General features: G+C 40.2%; 1 long non-coding RNA gene across 1 annotated transcript; it reads left to right on the forward strand.

Moving 5' to 3' along the window:
• The first annotated feature begins 20538 nt into the window (after positions 1-20538).
• Positions 20539-21234, forward strand: LOC135509873 (uncharacterized). Its single transcript, XR_010451001.1, has 2 exons — positions 20539-20613; positions 20769-21234. It is a non-coding gene; the product is annotated as an uncharacterized LOC135509873 (long non-coding RNA).
• The last annotated feature ends 5716 nt before the right edge of the window (positions 21235-26950 follow it).

Genomic DNA, 26950 nt, shown 5'->3' on the forward strand with positions numbered 1-26950 from the left:
AGTAGTATAGGGCTGTGTGTGTAGTTGTATTAGTATTGTATTAGTGTTGTAGTTGTATTATTAGTAGTATAGGGCTGTGTGTGTAGTTGTATTAGTAGTATAGGGCTGTGTGTGTAGTTGTATTAGTAGTATAGGGCTGTGTGTGTAGTTGTATTAGTAGTATAGGGCTGTGTGTGTAGTTGTATTAGTAGTAGGGCTGTATGTGTAGCTGTATTAGTAGTATAGGGCTGTGTGTGTAGTTGTATTAGTAGTATAGGGCTGTGTGTGTAGTTGTATTAGTAGTATATGGCTGTGGGCTGTGTAGTTGTATTAGTAGTATAGGGCTGTGTGTGTAGTTGTATTAGTAGTAGGGCTGTGTGTGTAGTTGTATTAGTAGTATATGTAGTTTTATTAGTAGTATAGGGCTGTGTGTGTAGTTGTATTAGTAGTATAGGGCTGTGTGTGTAGTTGTATTAGTAGTATAGGGCTGTGTGTGTAGTTGTATTAGTATAGCTGTGTGTGTAGTTGTATTAGTAGTATAGGGCTGTATGTGTAGTTGTATTAGTAGTATAGGGCTGTGTGTGTAGTTGTATTAGTAGTATGGGGCTGTGTGTGTAGTTGTATTAGTAGTAGGGCTGTATGTGTAGTTGTATTAGTAGTATAGGGCTGTGTGTAGTTGTATTAGTAGTATAGGGCTGTATGTGTAGTTGTATTAGTAGTAGGGCTGTGTGTGTAGTTGTATTAGTAGTATAGGGCTGTGTGTGTAGTTGTATTAGTAGTATGGGGCTGTGTGTGTAGTTGTATTAGTAGTAGGGCTGTGTGTGTAGTTGTATTAGTAGTATAGGGCTGTGTGTGTAGTTGTATTAGTAGTATAGGGCTGTGTGTGTAGTTGTATTAGTAGTATAGGGCTGTGTGTGTAGTTGTATTAGTAGTATAGGGCTGTGTGTGTAGTTGTATTAGTAGTATAGGGCTGTTTGTGTAGTTGTATTAGTAGTATATGTAGTTTTATTAGTAGTATAGGGCTGTATGTGTAGTTGTATTAGTAGTATAGGGCTGTGTGTGTAGTTGTATTAGTAGTATGGGGTTGTGTGTGTAGTTGTATTAGTAGTAGGGCTACGTTTGTAGTTGTATTAGTAGTATATTGCTGTGTGTGTAGTTGTATTAGTAGTATAGGGCTGTATGGGTAGTTGTATTAGTAGATCAGGGCTGTGTGTGTAGTTGTATTAGTAGTATAGGGCTGTATGTGTAGTAGTATTAGTAGTAGGGCTGTATGTGTAGTTGTATTAGTAGTATAGGGCTGTGTGTGTAGTTGTATTAGTAGTATGGGCTGTGTGTGTAGTTGTATTAGTAGTATAGGGCTGTATGTGTAGTTGTATTAGTAGTATAGGGCTGTGTGTGTAGTTGTATTAGTAGTATAGGGCTGTATGTGTAGTTGTATTAGTAGTATAGGGCTGTGTGTGTAGTTGTATTAGTAGTATGGGGATGTTTGTGTAGTTGTATTAGTAGTAGGGCTGTGTGTGTAGTTGTATTAGTAGTATAGGGCTGTGTGTGTAGTTGTATTAGTAGTATAGGGCTGTGTGTGTAGTTGTATTAGTAGTATAGGGCTGTGTGTGTAGTTGTATTAGTAGTATAGGGCTGTGTGTGTAGTTGTATTAGTAGTATATGTAGTTGTATTAGTAGTATAGGGCTGTGTGTGTAGTTGTATTAGTAGTATGGGGCTGTGTGTGTAGTTGTATTAGTAGTATATGTGTGTAGTTTTATTAGTAGTATAGGGCTGTTTGTGTAGTTGTATTAGTAGTATATGTAGTTTTATTAGTAGTATAGGGCTGTGTGTGTAGTTGTATTAGTAGTATGGGGTTGTGTGTGTAGTTGTATTAGTAGTATAGGGCTAGTATGGGCTGTTGTTGTAGTTGTATAGGGCTAGTATATGGGCTAGTTTTATTAGTAGTATAGGGCTGTATGTGTAGTTGTATTAGTAGTATAGGGCTGTGTGTGTAGTTGTATTAGTAGTATAGGGCTGTGTGTGTAGTTGTATTAGTAGTATATGTAGTTGTATTAGTAGTATAGGGCTGTGTGTGTAGTTGTATTGTAGGGCTATGGGGTTGTATTAGTGTAGTTGTATTAGTAGTATAGGGCTGTGTGTGTAGTTGTATTAGTAGTATAGGGCTGTGTGTGTAGTTGTATTAGTAGTATAGGGCTGTGTGTGTAGTTGTATTAGTAGTATAGGGCTGTGTGTGTAGTTGTAGTATAGTGTGTGTGTAGTATTAGTAGGGGCTGTGTGAGTAGTTGTATTAGTAGTATAGGGCTGTGTGTGTAGTTGTATTAGTAGTATAGGGCTGTGTGTGTAGTTGTATTAGTAGTATATGTAGTTGTATTAGTAGTATAGGGCTGTGTGTGTAGTTGTATTAGTAGTATAGGGCTGTGTGTGTAGTTGTATTAGTAGTATAGGGCTGTGTGTGTAGTTGTATTAGTAGTAGGGCTGTGTGGGTAGTTGTATTAGTAGTATAGGGCTGTTTGGGTAGTTGTATTAGTAGATCAGGGCTGTGTGTGTAGTTGTAGTAGTAGTATAGGGCTGTGTGTGTAGTTGTATTAGTAGTAGGGCTGTGTGGGTAGTTGTATTAGTAGATCAGGGCTGTGTGTGTAGTTTTATTAGTAGTATATGTAGTTTCATTAGTAGTAGGGCTGTGTGGGTAGTTGTATTAGTAGATCAGGGCTGTGTGTGTAGTTGTATTAGTAGTATAGGGCTGTATGTGTAGTTGTATTAGTAGTAGTGCTGTATGTGTAGTTGTATTAGTAGTATAGGGCTGTGTGTGTAGTTGTATTAGTAGTATAGGGCTGTTGTGTGTTGTATTATTAGTAGGGCTGTTTTAGTTATTAGTAGTAGGGCTGTGTGTGTAGTTGTATTAGTAGTATAGGGCTGTGTGTGTAGTTGTATTAGTAGTATAGGGCTGTATGTGTAGTTGTATTAGTAGTATAGGGCTGTGTGTGTAGTTGTATTGGTAGCATGGGGATGTTTGTGTAGTTGTATTAGTAGTAGGGCTGTGTGTGTAGTTGTATTAGTAGTATAGGGCTGTGTGTGTAGTTGTATTAGTAGTATAGGGCTGTGTGTGTAGTTGTATTAGTAGTATAGGGCTGTGTGTGTAGTTGTATTAGTAGTATAGGGCTGTTTGTGTAGTTGTATTAGTAGTAGTAGTTGTATTAGTAGTATAGGGCTGTATGTATTAGTAGTATAGGGCTGTGTGTGTAGTTGTATTAGTATAGGGCTGTGTGTGTAGTTGTATTAGTAGTATGGGGTGTGTGTGTAGTTGTATTAGTAGTATAGGGCTGTGTGTGTAGTTGTATTAGTAGTATAGTAGTATAGGGCTGTGTGTGTAGTTGTATTAGTAGTATAGGGCTGTAGTTGTATTAGTAGTAGGGCTTGTATTAGTAGTATAGGGCTGTGTGTGTAGTTGTATTAGTAGTAGGGCTGTTGTAGTTGTATTAGTAGTAGGGCTGTATGTGTAGTTGTATTAGTAGTATAGGGCTGTGTGTGTAGTTGTATTAGTTAGGGCTGTGTGTGTAGTATTAGGGGTTGTGTGTGTAGTTTTATTAGTAGTAGGGCTGTATGTGTAGTTGTATTAGTAGTATAGGGCTGTGTGTGTAGTTGTATTAGTAGTATAGGGCTGTGTGTGTAGTTGTATTAGTAGTATAGGGCTGTGTGTGTAGTTGTATTAGTAGCATGGGGATGTTTGTGTAGTTGTATTAGTAGTATAGGGCTGTGTGTGTAGTTGTATTAGTAGTATAGGGCTGTGTGTGTAGTTGTATTAGTAGTATAGGGCTGTGTGTGTAGTTGTATTAGTAGTATATGTAGTTGTATTAGTAGTATAGGGCTGTGTGTGTAGTTGTATTAGTAGTATAGGGCTGTGTGTGTAGTTGTATTAGTAGTATAGGGCTGTAGTTTTTAGTAGTTAGTAGTATTAGTAGGGGCTGTATGTGTAGTTGTATTAGTAGTATAGGGCTGTGTGTGTAGTTGTATTAGTAGTATAGGGCTGTAGTTGTATTAGTAGTAGTGTATTGTAGGGCTGTGTGTGTAGTTGTATTAGTAGTATAGGGCTGTGTGTGTAGTTGTATTAGTAGTATAGGGCTGTGTGTGTAGTTGTATTAGTAGTAGGGCTGTGTGTGTAGTTGTATTAGTAGTATAGGGCTGTGTGTGTAGTTGTATTAGTAGTATAGGGCTGTGTGTGTAGTTGTATTAGTAGTTTAGGGCTGTGTGTGTAGTTGTATTAGTAGTATATGTAGTGTAGTTGTATTAGTAGTATGTGTGGGCTGTATTAGTAGTATAGTTGTGTTAGTTATAGGGCTGTATTAGTAGTATAGGGCTGTGTGTGTAGTTGTATTAGTAGTATAGGGCTGTGTGTGTAGTTGTATTAGTAGTATGGGGCTGTGTGTGTAGTTGTATTAGTAGTATATGTAGTTGTATTAGTAGTATAGGGCTGTGTGTGTAGTTGTATTGGTAGCATGGGGCTGTTTGTGTAGTTGTATTAGTAGTAGGGCTGTGTGTGTAGTTGTATTAGTAGTATAGGGCTGTGTGTGTAGTTGTATTAGTAGTATGGGGTTGTGTGTGTAGTTGTATTAGTAGTATAGGGCTGTGTGTGTAGTTGTATTAGTAGTATAGGGCTGTGTGTGTAGTTGTATTAGTAGTATAGGGCTGTGTGTGTAGTTGTATTAGTAGTATAGGGCTGTGTGTGTAGTTGTATTAGTAGTATTAGGGCTGTGTGTGTAGTTGTATTAGTAGTATGTAGTTTGTATTAGTAGTATAGGGCTGTGTGTAGTTGTATTAGTAGTATAGGGCTGTGTGTGTAGTTGTATTAGTAGTATAGGGCTGTGTGTGTAGTTGGGCTGTGTGTGTAGTTTATTAGTAGTATAGGGCTGTTGTGTTGTATTTAGTATTGTGTGTGTAGTTGTATTAGTATATGTAGTTGTATTAGTAGTATAGGGCTGTGTGTGTAGTTGTATTAGTAGTATAGGGCTGTGTGTGTAGTTGTAGTATTAGTAGTAGTATAGGGCTGTGTGTGTAGTTGTATTAGTAGTATATGTGTGTGTAGTTGTATTATGTAGTAGTATAGGGCTGTATGTGTAGTTGTATTAGTAGTACAGGGCTGTGTGTGTAGTTGTATTAGTAGTATGGGGCTGTGTGTGTAGTTGTATTAGTAGTATATGTAGTTTTATTAGTAGTATAGGGCTGTATGTGTAGTTGTATTGGTAGTAGGGCTGTGTGTGTAGTTGTATTAGAAGTATAGGGCTGTGTGTGTAGTTGTATTAGTAGTATAGGGCTGTGTGTGTAGTTGTATTAGTAGTATAGGGCTGTGTGTGTAGTTGTATTAGTAGTATAGGGCTGTGTGTGTAGTTGTATTAGTAGTATAGGGCTGTGTGTGTAGTTGTATTAGTAGTATAGGGCTGTGTGTGTAGTTGTATTAGTAGTAGTTGTAGTTGTAGTAGTATAGGGCTGTGTGTAGTAGTTGTATTAGTAGTATAGGGCTGTGTGGGTATTAGTAGTATATTGCTGTGTGTGTAGTTGTATTAGTAGTATATGTAGTTTAGGGCTGTGTGGGTAGTTGTATTAGTAGATCAGGGCTGTGTGTGTAGTTGTATTAGTAGTATAGGGCTGTATGTGTAGTTGTATTAGTAGTAGTGCTGTATGTGTAGTTGTATTAGTAGTATAGGGCTGTGTGTGTAGTTGTATTAGTAGTATGGGGTTGTGTGTGTAGTTTTATTAGTAGTAGGGCTGTATGTGTAGTTGTATTAGTAGTATAGGGCTGTGTGTGTAGTTGTATTAGTAGTATAGGGCTGTGTGTGTAGTTGTATTAGTAGTATAGGGCTGTGTGTGTAGTTGTATTGGTAGCATGGGGATGTTTGTGTAGTTGTATTAGTAGTAGGGCTGTGTGTGTAGTTGTATTAGTAGTATAGGGCTGTGTGTGTAGTTGTATTAGTAGTATAGGGCTGTGTGTGTAGTTGTATTAGTAGTATAGGGCTGTGTGTGTAGTTGTATTAGTAGTATAGGGCTGTTTGTGTAGTTGTATTAGGAGTATATGTAGTTTTATTAGTAGTATAGGGCTGTATGTGTAGTTGTATTAGTAGTATAGGGCTGTGTGTGTAGTTGTATTAGTAGTATGGGGTAGTTGTATTAGTAGTATGGGGTTGTGTGTGTAGTTGTATTAGTAGTAGGGCTACGTTTGTAGTTGTATTAGTAGTATATTGCTGTGTGTGTAGTTGTATTAGTAGTATAGGGCTGTGTGTGTAGTTGTATTAGTAGTATAGGGCTGTGTGTGTAGTTGTATTAGTAGTATAGGGCTGTATGTGTAGTTGTATTAGTAGTATAGGGCTGTGTGTGTAGTTGTATTAGTAGTATAGGGCTGTGTGTGTAGTTGTATTAGTAGTATGGGGTTGTGTGTGTAGTTTTATTAGTAGTAGGGCTGTATGTGTAGTTGTATTAGTAGTATAGGGCTGTGTGTGTAGTTGTATTAGTAGTATAGGGCTGTATGTGTAGTTGTATTAGTAGTATAGGGCTGTGTGTGTAGTTGTATTGGTAGCATGGGGATGTGTGTAGTTGTATTAGTAGTAGGGCTGTGTGGGTAGTTGTATTAGTAGTAGGGCGTGCTGTGTGGGTAGTTGTATTAGTAGTAGGGCTGTGTGGGTAGTTGTATTAGTAGTTGTAGTAGTAGGGCTGTGTGTGTAGTTGTATTAGTAGTATAGGGCTGTGTGGGTAGTTGTATTAGTAGATCAGGGCTGTGTGTGTAGTTGTATTAGTAGTATAGGGCTGTGTGTGTAGTTGTATTAGCAGTATATGTAGTTTTATTAGTAGTATAGGGCTGTATGTGTAGTTGTATTAGTAGTATAGTGCTGTGTGTGTAGTTGTATTAGCAGTATATGTAGTTTTATTAGTAGTATAGGGCTGTGTGTGTAGTTGTATTAGTAGTATAGGGCTGTGTGTGTAGTTGTATTAGTAGTATAGGGCTGTATGTGTAGTTGTATTAGTAGTAGGGCTGTATGTGTAGTTGTATTAGTAGTAGGGATGTTTGTGTAGTTGTATTAGTAGTATAGGGCTGTGTGGGTAGTTGTATTAGTAGATCAGGGCTGTGTGTGTAGTTGTATTAGTAGTATAGGTAGTTTTATTAGTAGTATAGGGCTGTGTGGGTAGTTGTATTAGTAGTAGGGCTGTGTGTGTAGTTGTATTAGTAGTATATGTAGTTTTATTAGTAGTATAGGGCTGTATGTGTAGTTGTATTAGTAGTATAGGGCTGTGTGTGTAGTTGTATTAGTAGTATGGGGCTGTGTGTGTAGTTGTATTAGTAGTATATGTAGTTGTATTAGTAGTATAGGGCTGTGTGTGTAGTTGTATTAGTAGTATCGGGCTGTGTGTGTAGTTGTATTAGTAGTAGGGCTGTGTGTGTAGTTGTATTAGTAGTATAGGGCTGTGTGTGTAGTTGTATTAGTAGTATGGGCTGTGTGTGTAGTTGTATTAGTAGTATAGGGCTGTGTGTGTAGTTGTATTAGTAGTATAGGGCTGTGTGTGTAGTTGTATTAGTAGTATAGGGCTGTGTGTGTAGTTGTATTAGTAGTATGGGGTTGTGTGTATTAGTAGTATAGGGCTGTGTGTGTAGTTGTATTAGTAGTATAGGGCTGTGTGTGTAGTTGTATTAGTAGTATGGGGTTGTGTGTTGTAGTTATAGGGCTTATTAGTAGTATAGGGCTGTGTGTGTAGTTGTATTAGTAGTATAGGGCTGTGTGTGTAGTTGTATTAGTAGTATAGGGCTGTGTGTAGTTGTAGTTGTATTAGTAGTATGGGGCTGTGTGTGTAGTTGTATTAGTAGTATAGGGCTGTGTGTGTAGTTGTATTAGTAGTATAGGGCTGTGTGTGTAGTTGTATTAGTAGTATGTGGGCTGTAGTGTAGTTGTATTAGTAGTATAGGGTAGTATGTGTGTGTAGTTGTATTAGTAGTATAGGGCTGTGTGTGTAGTTGTATTAGTAGTATAGGGCTAGTTGTATTAGTAGTATGTATTAGTAGTATAGGGCTGTGTGTGTAGTTGTATTAGTAGTATAGGGCTGTGTGTGTAGTTGTATTAGTAGTATAGGGCTGTGTGTGTAGTTGTATTAGTAGTATAGGGCTGTGTGTGTAGTTGTATTAGTAGTATAGGGCTGTGTGTGTAGTTGTATTAGTAGTATAGGGCTGTGTGTGTAGTTGTATTAGTAGTATAGGGCTGTGTGTGTAGTTGTATTAGTAGTATAGGGCTGTGTGTGTAGTTGTATTAGGATGTTGTGTGTAGTTGTATTAGTAGTAGGGCTGTGTGTGTAGTTGTATTAGTAGTATAGGGCTGTGTGTGTAGTTGTATTAGTAGTATAGGGCTGTGTGTGTAGTTGTATTAGTAGTAGGGCTGTGTGTGTAGTTGTATTAGTAGTATAGGGCTGTGTGTGTAGTTGTATTAGTAGTATAGGGCTGTGTGTGTAGTTGTATTAGTAGTATAGGGCTGTGTGTGTAGTTGTATTAGTAGTATATGTAGTTTTATTAGTAGTATAGGGCTGTATGTGTAGTTGTAGTATAGGGCTGTGTGTGTAGTTGTATTAGTAGTATGGGGCTGTGTGTGTAGTTGTATTAGTAGTATAGGGCTGTGTGTGTAGTTGTATTAGTAGTATAGGGCTGTGTGTGTAGTTGTATTAGTAGTATAGGGCTGTGTGTGTAGTTGTATAGGGTTGTGTGTGTAGTTGTATTAGTATTAGGGCTGTATGTGTAGTTGTATTAGTAGTATAGGGCTGTGTGTGTAGTTGTATTAGTAGTAGGGCTGTGTGTGTAGTTGTATTAGTAGTATAGGGCTGTGTGTGTAGTTGTATTAGTAGTATAGGGCTGTGTGTGTAGTTGTATTAGTAGTAGGGCTGTGTGTGTAGTTGTATTAGTAGTATAGGGCTGTGTGTGTAGTTGTATTAGTAGTATAGGGCTGTGTGTGTAGTTGTATTAGTAGTATAGGGCTGTGTGTGTAGTTGTATTAGTAGTATAGGGCTGTGTGTGTAGTTGTATTAGTAGTATAGGGCTGTGTGTGTAGTTGTATTAGTAGTATAGGGCTGTGTGTGTAGTTGTATTAGTAGTATAGGGCTGTGTGTGTAGTTGTATTAGTAGTATATAGGGCTGTGTGTAGTTGTATTAGTTGTATTAGTAGTATAGGGCTGTGTGTGTAGTTGTATTAGTAGTATAGGGCTGTGTGTGTAGTTGTATTAGTAGTATAGGGCTGTGTGTGTAGTTGTATTAGTAGTATAGGGCTGTGTGTAGTTGTAGTTGTATTAGTAGTATAGGGCTGTGTGTGTAGTTAGTATTAGTGTAGTTGTATTAGTAGTAGGGCTGTGTGTGTAGTTGTATTAGTAGTATAGGGCTGTGTGTGTAGTTGTATTAGTAGTATGTGTGTAGGGCTTTTAGTATTAGTAGTATAGGGCTGTATGTAGTTGTATTAGTAGTATAGGGCTGTGTGTGTAGTTGTATTAGTAGTAGGGCTGTGTGTGTAGTTGTATTAGTAGTATAGGGCTGTGTGTGTAGTTGTATTAGTAGTATAGGGCTGTGTGTGTAGTTGTATTAGTAGTATAGGGCTGTGTGTGTAGTTGTATTAGTAGTATAGGTTGTATTAGTAGTATAGGGCTGTATGTGTAGTTGTATTAGTAGTATAGGGCTGTGTGTGTAGTTGTATTAGTAGTATAGGGCTGTGTGTGTAGTTGTATTAGTAGTATAGGGCTGTGTGTAGTAGTTGTATTAGGGCTAGTATTGTATTAGTAGTATAGGGCTGTGTGTGTAGTTGTATTAGTAGTATAGGGCTGTGTGTGTAGTTGTATTAGTAGTATAGGGCTGTGTGTGTAGTTGTATTAGTAGTATAGGGCTGTGTGTGTAGTTGTATTAGTAGTAGGGCTGTGTGTGTAGTTGTATTAGTAGTATAGGGCTGTGTGTGTAGTTGTATTAGTAGTATAGGGCTGTGTGTGTAGTTGTATTAGTAGTATAGGGCTGTGTGTGTAGTTGTATTAGTAGTATATGTAGTTTTATTAGTAGTATAGGGCTGTTTGTGTAGTTGTATTAGTAGTATAGGGCTGTGTGTGTAGTTGTATTAGTAGTATAGGGCTGTGTGTTGTATTAGTAGTTGTATTAGTAGTATAGGGCTGTGTGTGTAGTTGTATTAGTAGTATAGGGTAGTGGGCTGTGTGTAGTTGTATTAGTAGTATAGGGCTTTGTGTAGTAGTTGTATTAGTAGCTGTATGTGTAGTTGTATTAGTAGTATAGGGCTGTGTGTGTAGTTGTATTAGTAGTATATGTAGTTGTATTAGTAGTATAGGGCTGTGTGTGTAGTTGTATTAGTAGTATAGGGCTGTGTGTGTAGTTGTATTAGTAGTATAGGGCTGTGTGTGTAGTTGTATTAGTAGTATAGGGCTGTGTGTGTAGTTGTATTAGTAGTATAGGGCTGTGTGTGTAGTTGTATTAGTAGTATAGGGCTGTGTGTGTAGTTGTATTAGTAGTATAGGGCTGTGTGTGTAGTTGTATTAGTAGTATATGTAGTTGTATTAGTAGTATAGGGCTGTGTGTGTAGTTGTATTAGTAGTAGGGCTGTGTGTGTAGGCTTAGTAGTATAGGGCTGTAGTTGTAGTTGTATTAGTAGTATAGGGCTGTGTGGGTAGTTGTATTAGTAGTATAGGGCTGTGTGTGTAGTTGTATTAGTAGTATAGGGCTGTGTGTGTAGTTGTATTAGTAGTATAGGGCTGTGTGTGTAGTTGTATTAGTAGTATAGGGCTGTGTGTGTAGTTGTATTAGTAGTATCGGGCTGTGTGTGTAGTTGTATTAGTAGTAGGGCTGTGTGAGTAGTTGTATTAGTAGTAGGGCTGTGTGGGTAGTTGTATTAGTAGTATAGGGCTGTGTGTGTAGTTGTATTAGTAGTATAGGGCTGTGTGTGTTGTATTGTATTAGTAGTATTAGTAGTTGTTGTAGTTGTATTAGTAGTATAGGGCTGTGTGTGTAGTTGTATTAGTAGTATAGGGCTGTGTGTGTAGTTGTATTAGTAGTATAGGGCTGTGTGTGTAGTTGTATTAGTAGTATAGGGCTGTGTGTGTAGTTGTATTAGTAGTATAGGGCTGTGTGTGTAGTTGTATTAGTAGTATAGGGCTGTTTGTGTAGTTGTATTAGTAGTATATGTAGTTTTATTAGTAGTATAGGGCTGTATGTGTAGTTGTATTAGTAGTATAGGGCTGTGTGTGTAGTTGTATTAGTAGTATGGGGTTGTGTGTGTAGTTGTATTAGTAGTATAGGGCTGTGTGTGTAGTTGTATTAGTAGTATAGGGCTGTGTGTGTAGTTGTATTAGTAGTATAGGGCTGTGTGTGTAGTTGTATTAGTAGTATATGTAGTTGTATTAGTAGTATAGGGCTGTGTGTGTAGTTGTATTAGTAGTAGGGCTGTGTGTGTAGTTGTATTAGTAGTATAGGGCTGTGTGTGTAGTTGTATTAGTAGTATAGGGCTGTGTGTGTAGTTGTATTAGTAGTAGTATTAGTATAGCTGTGTGTGTTGTATTAGTAGTTAGTAGTGTATGTAGTTGTATTAGTAGTATATGGGCTGTGTGTGTAGTTGTATTAGTAGTAGGGCTGTGTGTAGTTGTATTAGTAGTATAGGGCTGTGTGTGTAGTTGTATTAGTAGTATAGGGCTGTGTGTGTAGTTGTATTAGTAGTATAGGGCTGTGTGTGTAGTTGTATTAGTAGTATAGGGCTGTGTGTGTAGTTGTATTAGTAGTATAGGGCTGTGTGTGTAGTTGTATTAGTAGTAGGGCTGTATGTGTAGTTGTATTAGTAGTAGGGCTGTGTGTGTAGTTGTATTAGTAGTATAGGGCTGTGTGTGTAGTTGTATTAGTAGTATAGGGCTGTGTGTGTAGTTGTATTAGTAGTAGGGCTGTGTGTGTAGTTGTATTAGTAGTATAGGGCTGTGTGTGTAGTTGTATTAGTAGTATAGGGCTGTTTGTGTAGTTGTATTAGTAGTATATGTAGTTGTATTAGTAGTAGGGCTGTGTGTGTAGTTGTATTAGTAGTATAGGGCTGTGTGTGTAGTTGTATTAGTAGTATAGGGCTGTGTGTGTAGTTGTATTAGTAGTATATGTAGTTTTATTAGTAGTATAGGGCTGTATGTGTAGTTGTATTAGTAGTAGGGCTGTGTGTGTAGTTGTATTAGAAGTATAGGGCTGTGTGTGTAGTTGTATTAGTTAGTAGTATTGTATTAGTAGGCTGTGTGTAGTTGTATTAGTTGTATTAGTAGTATAGGGCTGTGTGTGTAGTTGTATTAGTAGTAGGGCTGTGTGTGTAGTTGTATTAGTAGTATAGGGCTGTGTGTGTAGTTGTATTAGTAGTATTGGGCTGTGTGTGTAGTTGTATTAGTAGTATAGGGCTGTGTGTGTAGTTGTATTAGTAGTATATGTGTGTTTTGTATTAGTAGTATAGGGCTGTATTGTATTAGTAGTTGTATTATTAGTAGTAGGGCTGTGTGTGTAGTTGTATTAGTAGTATAGGGCTGTGTGTGTAGTTGTATTAGTAGTATAGGGCTGTTGTGTAGTTGTATTAGTAGTATATGTAGTTGTATTAGTAGTATAGGGCTGTGTGTGTAGTTGTATTAGTAGTATCTGGGTTGTATTAGTAGTATCGGGCTGTGTGTGTAGTTGTATTAGTAGTAGGGCTGTGTGAGTAGTTGTATTAGTAGTATAGGGCTGTGTGGGTAGTTGTATTAGTAGTATAGGGCTGTGTGTGTAGTTGTATTAGTAGTTTAGGGCTGTGTGTGTAGTTGTATTAGTAGTATATGTAGTTTTATTAGTAGTATAGGGCTGTATGTGTAGTTGTATTGGTAGTAGGGCTGTGTGTGTAGTTGTATTAGAAGTATAGGGCTGTGTGTGTAGTTGTATTAGTAGTATAGGGCTGTATGTGTAGTTGTATTAGTAGTAGGGCTGATTGTGTAGTTGTATTAGTAGTATATGTAGTTGTATTAGTAGTATGGGGCTGTGTGTGTAGTTGTATTAGTAGTGTTATTGTGTCACCTTAATAAAGATGTTGTGCTTGTCCTCTTTCACTCCATCTCTGTTACGATGAGTAAACAATCCCAATTGTTTCAGAATGTTTGATGTGATAGTTTTGTTTTCGTCAGGTCGTCCTCAAGGCTGGAACATCGGGTCCTGTGCTCCAAGGGAATGGAGACCTCAGAACCAAAACAATGAGGTCCTTGATCCCCCTGCAGTTAGATTCCCCTCTTCAGGATTGGCATTGAAATGATTGAACATGTCTGGTGTAATATGACTGTTTTTTTGTTTGTTTGCATTGACGATTAAACTGTTCAGGTTGACACATTCAGTACTTATGAACTGCAATACACTCACTGCACATCTGTGGCCTTATTCACAAAGAGTCTCAGAGTAGGTGATCTTGGTCCTTATTCACAAAGAGTCTCAGAGTAGAAGATCTTGACCCTTATTCACAAAGAGACTTAGAGTAGAAGATCTTGGCCCTTATTCACAACCCAGTGGCTGTGGCTGTGGATTTGGATATATTGTATGCAGCTGAGTGCTCCTCTGCCGCCCCGCCCCCCCTCCTTGATCGCCTTTATCTGGTTGTGTAGCCTACAAACTTCATGTTGAACACCAAACTCTTCTGTTACATTCCTTCAGTAGTCTATGAAGCAGGGTGATTTCCTTCAAAGACAGGGATGTGACATCACAACAGCAACTCTTCAGATGGGATACAGGTGATCATGATGAATAACAGATGGGATACAGGTGATCATGTTGAATAACAGATGGGATACAGGTGATCATGTTGAATAACAGATGGGATACAGGTGATCATGATCAATAACAGATGGGATACAGGTGCTCATGCTGAATAACAGATGGGATACAGGTGATCATGATGAATAACAGATGGGATACAGGTGATCATGCCGAATAACAGAGTGGATACAGGTGATCATGATGAATAACAGATGGGATACAGGTGATCATGTTGAATAACAGATGGGATACAGGTGATCATGCGAATAACAGAGTGGATACAGGTGATCATGATCAATAACATATGTAACAGGTGATCATGATCAATAACATATGTAACAGGTGATCATGATGAATAACAGATGGGATACAGGTGATCATGCCGAATAACAGATGGGATACAGGTGATCATGCTGAATAACAGATGGGATACAGGTGATCATGATGAATAACAGATGGGATACAGGTGATCATGCCGAATAACAGAGTGGATACAGGTGATCATGATGAATAACAGATGGGATACAGGTGATCATGTTGAATAACAGATGGGATACAGGTGATCATGCGAATAACAGAGTGGATACAGGTGATCATGATCAATAACATATGTAACAGGTGATCATGATGCATAACAGATGGAATACAGGTGATCATGCTGACTAACATATTGGACAGGTTATCATGATGAATAACAGATGGGATACAGGTGATCATGATGAATAACAGATGGGATACAGGTGATCATGTTGAATAACAGAGTGGATACAGGTGATCATGATGAATAACAGATGGGATACAGGTGATCATGATGAATAACAGAGTGGATGCAGGTGATCATGATGAATAACAGATGGGCATCAGGTGATCATGTTGAATAACAGATGGGCTTCAGGTGATCATGTTGAATAACAGATGGGCTTCAGGTGATCATGTTGAATAACAGATGGGCATCAGGTGATCATGATGAATAACAGATGAGATACAGGTGATCATGATGAATAACAGATGGGATACAGGTGATCATGCCGAATAACAGATGGGATACAGGTGATCATGTTGAATAACAGATGGGATACAGGTGATCATGCCGAATAACAGATGGGATACAGGTGATCATGTTGAATAACAGATATACAGGTGATCATGTTGAATAACAGATGGGATACAGGTGATCATGTTGAATAACAGATGGGATACAGGTGATCATGCTGAATAACAGATGGGATACAGGTGATCATGCCGAATAACAGATGGGATACAGGTGATCATGCCGAATATACAGATGGGATACAGGTGATCATGCTGAATAACAGATGGGATACAGGTGATCATGTTGAATAACAGAGTGGATACAGGTGATCATGATGAATAACAGATGGGATACAGGTGATCATGATGAATAACAGATGGGATACAGGTGATCATGCCGAATAACAGATGGGATACAGGTGATCATGTTGAATAACAGATGGGATACAGGTGATCATGTTGAATAACAGATGGGATACAGGTGATCATGCTGAATAACAGATGGGATACAGGTGATCATGATGAATAACAGAGTGGATACAGGTGATCATGATCAATAACAGAGTGGATACAGGTGATCATGTTGAATAACAGATGGGATACAGGTGATCATGCCGAATAACAGATGGGATACAGGTGATCATGTTGAATAACAGAGTGGATACAGGTGATCATGTTGAATAACAGATGGGATACAGGTGATCATGTTGAATAACAGAGTGGCTACAGGTGATCATGTTGAATAACAGAGTGGATACAGGTGATCATGTTGAATAACAGAGTGGATACAGGTGATCATGTTGAATAACAGATGGGATACAGGTGATCATGTTGAATAACAGAGTGGATACAGGTGATCATGTTGAATAACAGATGGGATACAGGTGATCATGCCGAATAACAGATGGGATACAGGTGATCATGTTGAATAACAGAGTGGATACAGGTGATCATATTGAATAACAAATGAGATACAGGTGATCATGTTGAATAACAGATTGGATACAGGTGATCATGTTGAATAACAGAGTGGATACAGGTGATCATGCCGAATAACATATGGACTACAGGTGATCATATATACAGGTTAAGTGTACATACATATTATAGTGGGCTATGACATTTAAAATGAGTTAAAAGGGTTTGGTGATAGAAATAGATTAATAGATATAAACAAACAAATAGATTTGTGGGTTATGACATTTAAATTGAGTTAAATGTAACTTTCTGAACTGTTAGCATTAGACCAAAGGTTTTAAGTAATACATGTTGTTGGTCTTTCATCTGAGTTTCCGATATATTGACCAAATTATCAGCAAAGTTGTGGACATATTTTCCCTTTACAATTCACCAGAAACAGCTATTTCTTCACGAAGTTGCCTGTAAAAAGTCAAATCAGAAAGCAGAAAGTGAAAGAAAGCAGTGACTTAATTTGCCGTATGAGGCAGAAACACACTGTGTTTTGAGACAATAATAATCAGTCTGTCCTTGTCTTGACCTTGTACCTCCAGTCTGGCGTCAAACACTATCAACGGATTGGAATTTAACCCATAATATTTAGATTCAATTCTAGAGACCATCAACCCAAATGTCCCAGACAGAACAGTGGAAATCAACCCAAATGTCCCAGACAGAACAGTGGAAATCAACCCAAATGTCCCAGACAGAACAGTGGAAATCAACCCAAATGTCCCAGACAGAACAGTGGAAATCAACCCAAATGTCCCAGACAGAACAGTGGAAATCAACCCAAATGTCCCAGACAGAACAGTGGAAATCAACCCAAATGTCCCAGACAGAACAGTGGAAATCAACCCAAATGTCCCAGACAGAACAGTGGAAATCAACCCAAATGTCCCAGACAGAACAATGGAAATCAACCCAAATGTCCCAGACAGAACAGTGGAAATTGTGTATATTACAGAAAGGTAACACAGATTTAAATATGATGAATATTGTTTTAATCTCTAAACTGGTTATGCACTTATTCATTTTAAATATTCCCGGTACACAGTCAATTCAGGAAGTTAATTTAAATGTCATTTCAATTTAAAGGATGATAGAGAGAGATGGAGAAAAATAGAGGGAGGGGTCTGACTGGATGGGTCCTTAAATAATGGAGAGGAGATACAGAGGAAGAACTCAACTCACAGGCAGGACAGACAGAGAGAAAGAGAGAGAGACTAGAAGTCAACTCACAGGCAGGACAGAATAACAGAGAGAAAGGTGAGAGAGAATAACAGAGAGAGAGAGAGATCATGAGAGAGAGAGAGAGACTAGAAGTCAACTTACAGACAGAGAATAACAGAGAGAAAAATAGTGAAAACCTTTGAAGATCTCTGAAGAAGTGAAGCTACAACTGAAGACTTCAGTAGGTGAGATTTCAACATCTGTTCATCTAATACCTGTCTATGTCCCAACTGACCTCCCATTCCCTACGTAGTGAGCTACTTTAGACAAGGGCCCTGGTGATATATGTAGCTCTGGACAAAAGTAGTGCACTAACATAGGGAAACTCTGTACTAGAGACACAAATGGGTGAACGTTTTGGACCGAATTTAGGAACTGCTGTGCTAAGGAATTCAAGGAATACCAATTACAGTAGATTAGCCTAGTACACATGAGTATGTACTCACAGATTGGGGTCCCCAGGACCAAGTTTGGAAAACGCTGCCTTGTCAATTAAATCACGATGCCGTTCATTAGTTGAATCTGCTCTGATCGTCCTGGAATACATCTGTGGAACAGGGAAGATTCCAAAAGGGTTCTTCTTCCCCATAGGACAACCCTTTGAAGATCCATTTTTGGTTCCAGGTAGAACCCTTTTGGTTCCAGGTAGAACCCTTTTGGTTCCAGGTAGAACCCTTTTGGTTCCATTTTGGTTCCAGGTAGAACCCTTTAACAGATGGTTCCAGGTAGAACCCTTTTGGTTCCAGGTAGAACCCTTTTGGTTCCAGGTAGAATGGCTGGATGTACTTTGAGAGGTCTTTGAAACACTGCACTCCCTGAAGTACTCACTGAATTTGTCTTGTGATCTTCTCTCTTTGTCCCTGATCTGATGTCTCTACAGGTCTCATGATGTCTCTACAGGTGATCTGTCTCTGTCTCTGTCTCTGTCTCTCTGTCTTTGTCATGTCTCTCTCTCAGATGGGATCTGTCTCTGTCTCTCTCTCTGATCTCTCTGTCTCTCTCTCATGTCTCTCAGATGTCTCTGTCTCTCTCTGTCTCTCTCTCTCTCTCTGTCTCTCTCTGAATCAGATGGGATCAGGTGATCTGTCCTCCCCCCACCCCAGGAGACAATCACCATGGCGATGTTGACCACTCTTCTGCTTCTCAGTGCTGTCTTTGCTCTGGGAGATGCAAGGGGTATCAGAGGTATTCAGACCGAAGGTTTTGTTGACATGTTCACACTCATCAGATGCAATTTGATGTTATTGTCAGACCTTGACCCAACACCTAGTGACCTAGATTTTGGCTAACGACAGTCACTGAACCCCAGATGGGATACAGAGCTCCTGGTTGGGGCTCCCGTCAGATTCGCTAAAATATATATATTCTATATAGATCTGTTGTGGTTTCATAGTTCTGAAACTCTATTCAATCCGGTTCGATTGGAAATTTAAATGTTCCCTCTTTAGCAGAGACAGCATTCACGGCACTTTGTGGTGGGAACAGGTACCATTTCATAATGTTATTTAATGTGATATCTCCCCCCTACAGACTGTGATCGCAGAGCCTGCCCACCTGGCTGGCCCAGATGGGATTCGACTCACTGCTATCACTGGACAGTCCCCATCATGACCACATGGCCAGAGGCAGAGGTACCTGGATGTCTGCTGTACATAATTGAGATGATCTGTGTGCATGATGTTACCTGCATCTTATGCTAGTTGGAGACATTTTCTAGAAGCCTTGTCTGAAAAGCACGATGAATAGTTGACTAGAGGGGATGCAGTTGACTAACAGATGTAGGTTGACTCTGTAGGTCAACTAGGTTTAATCTCTCTATTTCTCTAACCCATGATTCTCTCCCTTCTCTCCCTTCTCTGACTGTCTGTCTGTCTCTAACTCTCCCCTCTCTTTGTCTTTCAGGTGATCTGTATCTCTGTCTCTCTGAATAACAGATCTACAGGTGATCATCTGAATCCCCACCCCTCAATCTGATCTCTGTTGGATCTGATCATCCGATCTCCGATGGGATACAGGTGATCATGATCTCAGAGTGGATCACTCTAACAGATGGGCTACAGGTGATCTCTCTAACTCTGGGATACAGGTCTCATGATCTAACCACTCTCTCTCCCCTGATCTGCTGTCTGGGATCAGGTGATCATGATGAATAACAGATGGGATACTTCATTAATAACATCTGGATACTCCCCTCTCATCTCTCTGTCTCTCTTGATCTTTCTAACCTCTGTCTCTCTCTCATGTCTGAATAACAGTCTCTCAGGTGATCTCTGAATAACAGATCCCTACAGGTCTCATGTCTCTCAGATGGGCTTCAGGTCTCAGGTGATCCTCTCTAACAGATGGATACAGGTGATCATGATGAATAACTCTCTGGGATACAGGTGATCATCTCTGTCTGTTGAATCTCTCAGGTGATCATGATGAATAACAGAGTGGATACAGGTGATCATGATCTCTAACAGATCTGATCTGTCTCATCTCTCTCTCAGATGGGATCAGGTCTCATTAATTCAGATGGGATCCAGGTGATCATCTCTAACAGGTGGATCTTGATCTGTTGAATCCCAGATGTCTGATCATGTCTCAGATGGGATACAGGTGATCATTGAATAACAGATGGGATACAGGTGATCTGATGTCTCTCTCTGATCTCTAACAGATTACAGGTGATCATGATGAATAACAGATCTCTCTGTCTCTTAAGAATGAATAACTTACTTCTCCCCCTCTCTCTCTCTCTCTGTCTAACTCTCTGTACTGTCTGTTCTCTCTCTCTGAATCTCTCTCTCTCTCTCATTACTTCTCTCCCCTAACATCTCTCGGTCTCTCTTCTTTCTCAGGTCTGTCTGAATCTCTCTCTTCTAACATATTCTCCTCTTTCTCTGTCTCACTGATCTTCTCCCCCCCTCTCTCTGATCTCTGTCTCTCTCCAGAGGAAATGTTTGCTCCTGGGAGGTAACCTGGCATCAGTGCACAGCCTTCCCCAGTATCGTTTCCTTCAGTCTGTCATCAGGAATAGTACCAGGAAAGTCCAGCGTACCTGGATAGGAGCCAACGATGCCATCAAGGTCAGAAGCACCATCTGTTCAACACTCCTGGAAAACATATAGGATGCATTGATTCTTTATGAATAGAACCTATAAAGGCCTGTTGGTGCCTTAACCCACAGAACCGTTTGTTTTCAAAGCTTGATACCTAATATTACAAACACTGGAATATCTTGCTTCAAGCCATGCTTACATCATGCTTATCTCATAGATGGTCAGTCTCATGCTTATCACATAGATGGTAAGTCCTGGTATCCATAACTCTGTCTATGAATCTGAGTGGTTACATTTCTCCTGGCCCATCCAGGTCAGCTTTTTACCCAATTCCCAGATTGCCTCAGATTAAAGACAGTAACTACAGTGTGTATATATAGTGTTTACTGTCTGCTAGTGATCATGCATCGTCCTGTGTGCTCTCATAGGAGGGTCTCTGGTTGTGGAGTGAGGGGTCCAAGTTTAACTACAGATGGGAACTGGGCCCCGGGTCAGGTGACCTCTAACTCTGACCACTTTGTTGTGGAAAGACAACACGAACAGCCGGGAGCATTGCATGGAGATGAACTATGGAGGTACAATCCTTTCACCAGAATCGTAATTTCCTGCTCATTATACATCAAACATTTGGATAGTAGTTAAATACATCTTATTAAAGGGAATTTGTTCCTTTTTTAGCTATATATTTATGACTCAAACTAACCTAACTCTGTGTTTCTCTCTTTCCCAGCTTCTCGCGGTCAGAACGATGCCCCCTGCTGGTACAAACGTCCCTTCCTGTGTGCCAGAAAGCGCTGATGTCCACATTTTGGGAGAGACAACATTGGAGAAGCTCTCTAAAGCATATGAGATTGTTTTAAATAAAGGCACCATCTGCAATGTTGCCCTTTGTTCAGTGGTCATTTATACAACATTGGAGAAGCTCTCTAAAGCATATGAGATTGTTTTAAATAAAAGGCATGACCTTTAATTCTGTGGTCATTTATGCAAAACACCAGCTGGATCCAACTATTAATCTCTGTAGAATGAAGTAAATAACATCCTCGGTAAAATAAACTTTAAACAGTTGCTAATAACATCTTTGGTAAAAATAAATGTTAAACAGTTGCTAATAACATCTTTGGTAAAAATAAATGTTAAAGAGTTGCTAATAACATCTTTGGTAAAACAAATGTTAAAGAGTTGCTTTTCACTTTTTGGAATACGTTTCATTGTCGTCATTATTTTCTACATTTCAAATCAGAGATGACCAATTGATGTTCATTACATTTACATTTAAGTCATTTAGCAGACGCTCTTATCCAGAGCGACTTACAAATTGGTGAATTCACCTTCTGACATCCAGTGGAACAGCCACTTTACAATAGTGCATCTAAATCATTAAGGGGAGGGGGGTGGTGAGAAGGATTACTTATCTTATCCTAGGTATTCCTTGAAGAGGTGGGGTTTCAGGTGTCTCCGGAAGGTGGTGATTGACTCCGCTGTCCTGGCGTCGTGAGGGAGTTTGTTCCACCATTGGGGGCCAGAGCAGAGAACAGTTTTGACTGGGCTGAGAGGGAACTGTACTTCCTCAATGGTAGGGAGGCGAGCAGGCCAGAGGTGGATGAACGCAGTGCCCTTGCTTGGGTGTAGGGCCTGATCAGAGCCTGGAGGTACTGCTATGCCGTAGTCCCCTCACAGCTCCGTAGGCAAGCACCATGGTCTTGTAGCGGATGCGCATCTTCAAGCTTCAACTGGAAGCCAGTGGAGAGAGCGGAGGAGCGGGGTGACGTGAGAGAACTTGGGAAGGTTGAACACCAGACGGGCTGCGGCGTTCTGGATGAGTTGTAGGGTTTAATGGCACAGGCAGGGAGCCCAGCCAACAGCGAGTTGCAGTAATCCAGACGGGAGATGACAAGTGCCTGGATTAGGACCTGCGCCGCTTCCTGTGTGAGGCAGGGTCGTCTCTCTCTCGGATGTTGTCTCTCTCATGAACCTACAGGAACAATCACCATGGCCACCGCCATGATGTTGGTTGAGAACGACAGGGTGTTGTCCAGGATCACGCCAAGGTTCTTAGCGCTCTGGGAGGAGGACACAATGTAGTTGTCAACCGTGATGGCGAGATCATGGAACTATATAGATCAGTCCTTCCCCGGGAGGAAGAGCAGCTCCGTCTTGCCGAGGTTCAGCTTGAGGTGGTGATCCGTCATCCACACTGATATGTCTGCCAGACATGCAGAGATGCCCAGATTCGCCACCTGGTCTCTCAGACCACATGGAAGGGGGAAAGGAGAAGATTAATTGTGTGTCGTCCTGCATAGCAATGATAGGAGAGACCATGTGAGGTTATGACAGAGCCTATAAAGGACTTGGTGTATAGCCCAGAATAGGTTTTCAAAGGGCCTAGAACAGAGCCCTGGGGGACACCAGTGGTGACAGCGCGTGGCGAGGAGACAGATTCTCATGCCACGCCACCTGGTAGGAGCGACCTGTCAGGTCTGAGGACGTTAATCCAAGCGTGGGCCATCCCTCAGATGCCCAACTCGGAGAGGGTGGAGAGGAGGATCTGATGGTTCACAGTATCTGAAGGCAGCCGATGGTCTAGAAGGATGAGAGCAGAGGAGAGAGAGTTAGCTTTACCAGAACTGCGGAGCGCCTAACTCTGACCACTTTGATAAAGAGAAGACGCAGTCTCAGTTGAATGACTATGGAGGTCTTGAAACCTGACTGATTTGGATCAAAAGGTCATTTGAGAGAGATAGTGGGAGAGCTGGCCAAGGAATCTGAGTGGTTACGTTCAAGAGTTTTGGAGAGAAAGAAAGAAGGGATACTGGTCTGTAGTTGTTGACATCGGAGGGATCGAGTGTCTCTGGTTTTTTTTCAGAAGGGGTGCAACTCTGGTACAAACGCTCTCTTGAAGACGGAAGGGACGTATGCCACATTTTGGTCAGGGATGAGTTGATGAGCGAGGTGAAATAAGGGAGAAGGTCCCCGGAAATGGTCTGGAGAAGAGATTGGGGATAGGGTCAAGCGGGCAGGTTGTTTTAAATAAAAGGCATGACCTTTAATTCTGTGGTCACAAAACACCAGCTGGATCCATTTCATCTGGTAGAGAGGGGAGAAACATCCTCGGTCAGAGCACAGGGTAGGGCAGTGTGAGCAGAAAATGTTAAAGAGTGTGTCGTTGACTTTGGAATAGGATCGGATTGTCGTCGACCTTTTTTCAAAATGAGTTGACCAATTGATGTTCATCATCATCATCATCATCCTCATCCTCATCACTACCTTCTTCGTGTTTAAAGGTCAATGAGGGGATGAAAAATATTGATTCATGGCGTTTTAAAATTTCTTACACACATTTCGTACACCTGTAAAATCGTCTCAGATATCCTCAAGGGCATAGGATGTAAGTTAGATTTAGAATGGGGTCAGGGGTTAATGGTTTAAAACCTGTTAGAGATTGTGTTACTTTTTTCAAAATTCTGTTAAAAATCGCGTAACATTTCAACGTCCTGCTACTCATGCCAGGAATATAGTATATGCATATGATTAGTATGTGTGCATAGAAAACACTCTGACGTTTCTAGAATTGGTTCAATGGTGTCTGTGACTATAACAGAACGAGTTCCGTTGTCAAAATCGCAAGAAAACCTCATCACAAAATCTACAAAGAAAAATTCATCCGCCAGTGTTTGTATTGTCTAAGGCTTGTCATAAATGATGGAACTGTGCTTGTAATTCCTACAGATTCCACACGATGTCGCCAGTGTTGTGATTACCAGGGCCCTTTTTCCTTGGTTAGATTAGTCAATAGGACATCCGGTCTTCAGGTGCGCAAATGAAAAAAATGTCCGTGAGGAACTGGACTTCGTTTTGTAAACGTCTAGTTATTGAACACAGATCGCTCCGTGATCAATTTGATTGTTTACTAATACCTAAACTTGGATTACAGAAGTAGGTTGAAGTGTTTTGTCAAAGTTTATAGGCAACTTTATGAATTTTATAAAATTGCGTTGCATTGGGAAAGGTGCCTTTTTACATGGATTTCACGGTGTTCATAAATGGACATTTTGGGTATATATGGACCGATTTAATCGAAAAAAGACCCAATTGTGATGTTTATGGGACATATAGGAGTGCCAACAAAGAATCACGTCAAAGGTAATGAATGTTTTATATTTTATTTCTGCGTTTTGTGTAGCGCCGGCTACGCTAATTCCTTTGTTTACGTCCCCTTTGTGTGTTTCTGGGGGCTGCATGCTAACGGATAATAGCTTCTCATGCTTTCGCCGAAAAGCATTTTACAAATCTGACATGTTGGCTATATTCACAACGAGTGTGGCTTGAATTGAGTACCCTGCATGCGAATTTTAATGAAAGTTTGAGTTTTAACGAGTACAATTAGTTTGCGCTCTGGAATTTCCGCTGATTTGGTTCCTGTACAGGAACAAACTCCTGAAGTTGTTTAATGTACTGAACATTAGAGGTTCTATGAGCAAATACTGCCACCTGGTGGTCATTCAACAGCCCTAAAGACACTCAAACACACTCAAACACACACACACACACACACACACACACACACACACACACACACACACACACACACACTACTGTTGCTGGTATTCAATGACAGAATAGTTGAATGGTGTAGTTGACAGAAAGGAGGAGAGGAGTAGCGTGGAGAGGTAAGCAACATCAGTAAAATATGATGTATTAGAATGAATGAAGAGAAGCTGATATTTCTGCTGAAGCCTCGTCTATAGCTATTATTATATTACAGCCAACTCAGAGAGTCTGTAGTAGATTAGCATACTGGTTTTCCTTTCTCCTCCTGGAAATTAATTGTAGAAATACAGTTGATAGAACTGCACAGCTACGTTATTGATTACCTGATTACCTAATAATTCTGTATATCTGTTGATTGATGAAACTACACAAAGTACAAGGTCTTTGTTTCTGGTCATTTTGAGCCTATAATTGAACTCACAAATGCTGATGCTCCAGATACTCAACTAGTCTAAAGACTTCTTTAAATCAGTACAACAGTTTTCAGCTGTGCTAACATAATTGCAAAAGGGTTTTCAAATGATCAATTAGCCTTTTAAAATGATAAATTTAGATTAGTTAACACAACGTGCCATTGGAACACAGGAGTGATGGTTGCTGATAATGGGCCTCTGTACACCTATGTAGATATTCCATTAAAAAATCAGCTGTTTCCAGCTACAATAGTCATTTACAACATTAACAATGTCTACACTGTATTTCTGATCAATTTGATGATATTTTACCCTGTTGAGTGTAGGGGGCAGTATTTTGATGTTTGGATGAATCCAAATGAAACTGCCTATTTCTCAGGCCCAGAAACTAGAATATGCATATAATTGCCAGACTAGGATAGAAAACACTCTAAAGTTTCCAAAACGGTCAAAATATTGTCTGTGAGTATAACAGAACTGATATTGCAGGCAGAAACCTGAGGAAGTGCCTTCTCTTTTGAAAGCTCCCTGTTCCATTGCATGGCTTATCTCCATTTAAAGGGATATCAACCAGATTCCTTTCCCTATGGCTTCCACATGGTGTGAACAGTCTTTAGACATAGTTTCAGGCTTTTATTCTGAAAAAAGAGAGAGAAAGATCACATCGCGTCAGTGGATGGCTGGGTGCCCTCAGAGTTCTGCATGCGCGAGCAGATTGTATCTCGTACCTTTTCTCTCCTATTGAAAAAGTTACAGTCCAGTTGAAATATTATCAATTGTTTATTGTAAAAACAACCTGAGGATTGATTATAACAACGTTTGACATACGAACTTTACGGATACTATTTGGAATTTTCGTCTGCCCGTCATGACCTGCACAAGCCTGTGGATTACTGAACAAAACGCGCCAACCAAATTAAGGTTTTTGTATTTAAAAAAGGAACATTTGTTGTGTAACTGGTAGTCTCGTGAGCGCAAACATCCGAAGATCATCAAAGGTAAGCGATTCATTTTATTGATTTTCTGACTTTTGTGACCAATCTACTTTGCTGCTAGCTGTTTGTAATATTTTGTCTGCTGAGAGAGATGTCCTTACATAAACGCTTGGATAGCTTTCGCCCCCCCTTGGGTTGTGCCGTGGCGGAGATCTTTGTGGGCAAAACTCAGCATTATTTCAGGATGGTAAGTTGGTGGTTGAAGATATCCCTCTAGTGGTGTGGGGGCTGTGCTTTGGCAAAGTGGGTGGGGTTATAACCTTCCTGTTCGGCCCTGTCCGGGGGTGTCCTCGGATGGGGCCACAGTGTCTCCTGACCCCTCCTGTCTCAGCCTCCAGTATTTATGCTGCAGTAGTTTATGTGTCGGGGGGCTAGGGTCAGTTTGTTATATCTGGAGTACTTCTCCTGTCTTATCCGGTGTCCTGCGTGAATTTAAGTATGCTCTCTCTAATTCTCTCTTTCTCTCTTTCTCTCTTTCTCTCTTTCTTTCTTTCTTTCTTTCTTTCTCTCTCTCTCTCTCTCAGAGGACCTGAGCCCTAGGACCATGCCTCAGGACTACCTGGCATGATGACTCCTTGCTGTCCCCAGTCCACCTGGTCGTGCTGCTGCTTCAGTTTCAACTGTTCTGCCTGCAGCTATGGAATCCTGACCTGTTCACCGGACGTGCTACCTGTCCCAGACCTGCTGTTTTCAACTCTCTAGAGACAGCAGGAGCGGTAGAGATACTCTGAATGATCGGCTATGAAAAGCCAACTGACATTTACTCCTGGGGTGCTGACCTGTCGCACCCTCGACAACTACTGTGATAATTATTATTTGACCATGCTGGTCATTTATGAACATTTGAACATCTTGGCCATGTTCTGTTATAATCTCCACTCGGCACAGCCAGAAGAGGACTGACCACCCCTCATAGCCTGGTTCCTCTCGAGGTTTCTTCCTAGGTTTTGGCC

This window comes from Oncorhynchus masou, chromosome 23, assembly GCF_036934945.1.
Source record: "Oncorhynchus masou masou isolate Uvic2021 chromosome 23, UVic_Omas_1.1, whole genome shotgun sequence".
NCBI lineage: Eukaryota > Metazoa > Chordata > Actinopteri > Salmoniformes > Salmonidae > Oncorhynchus > Oncorhynchus masou.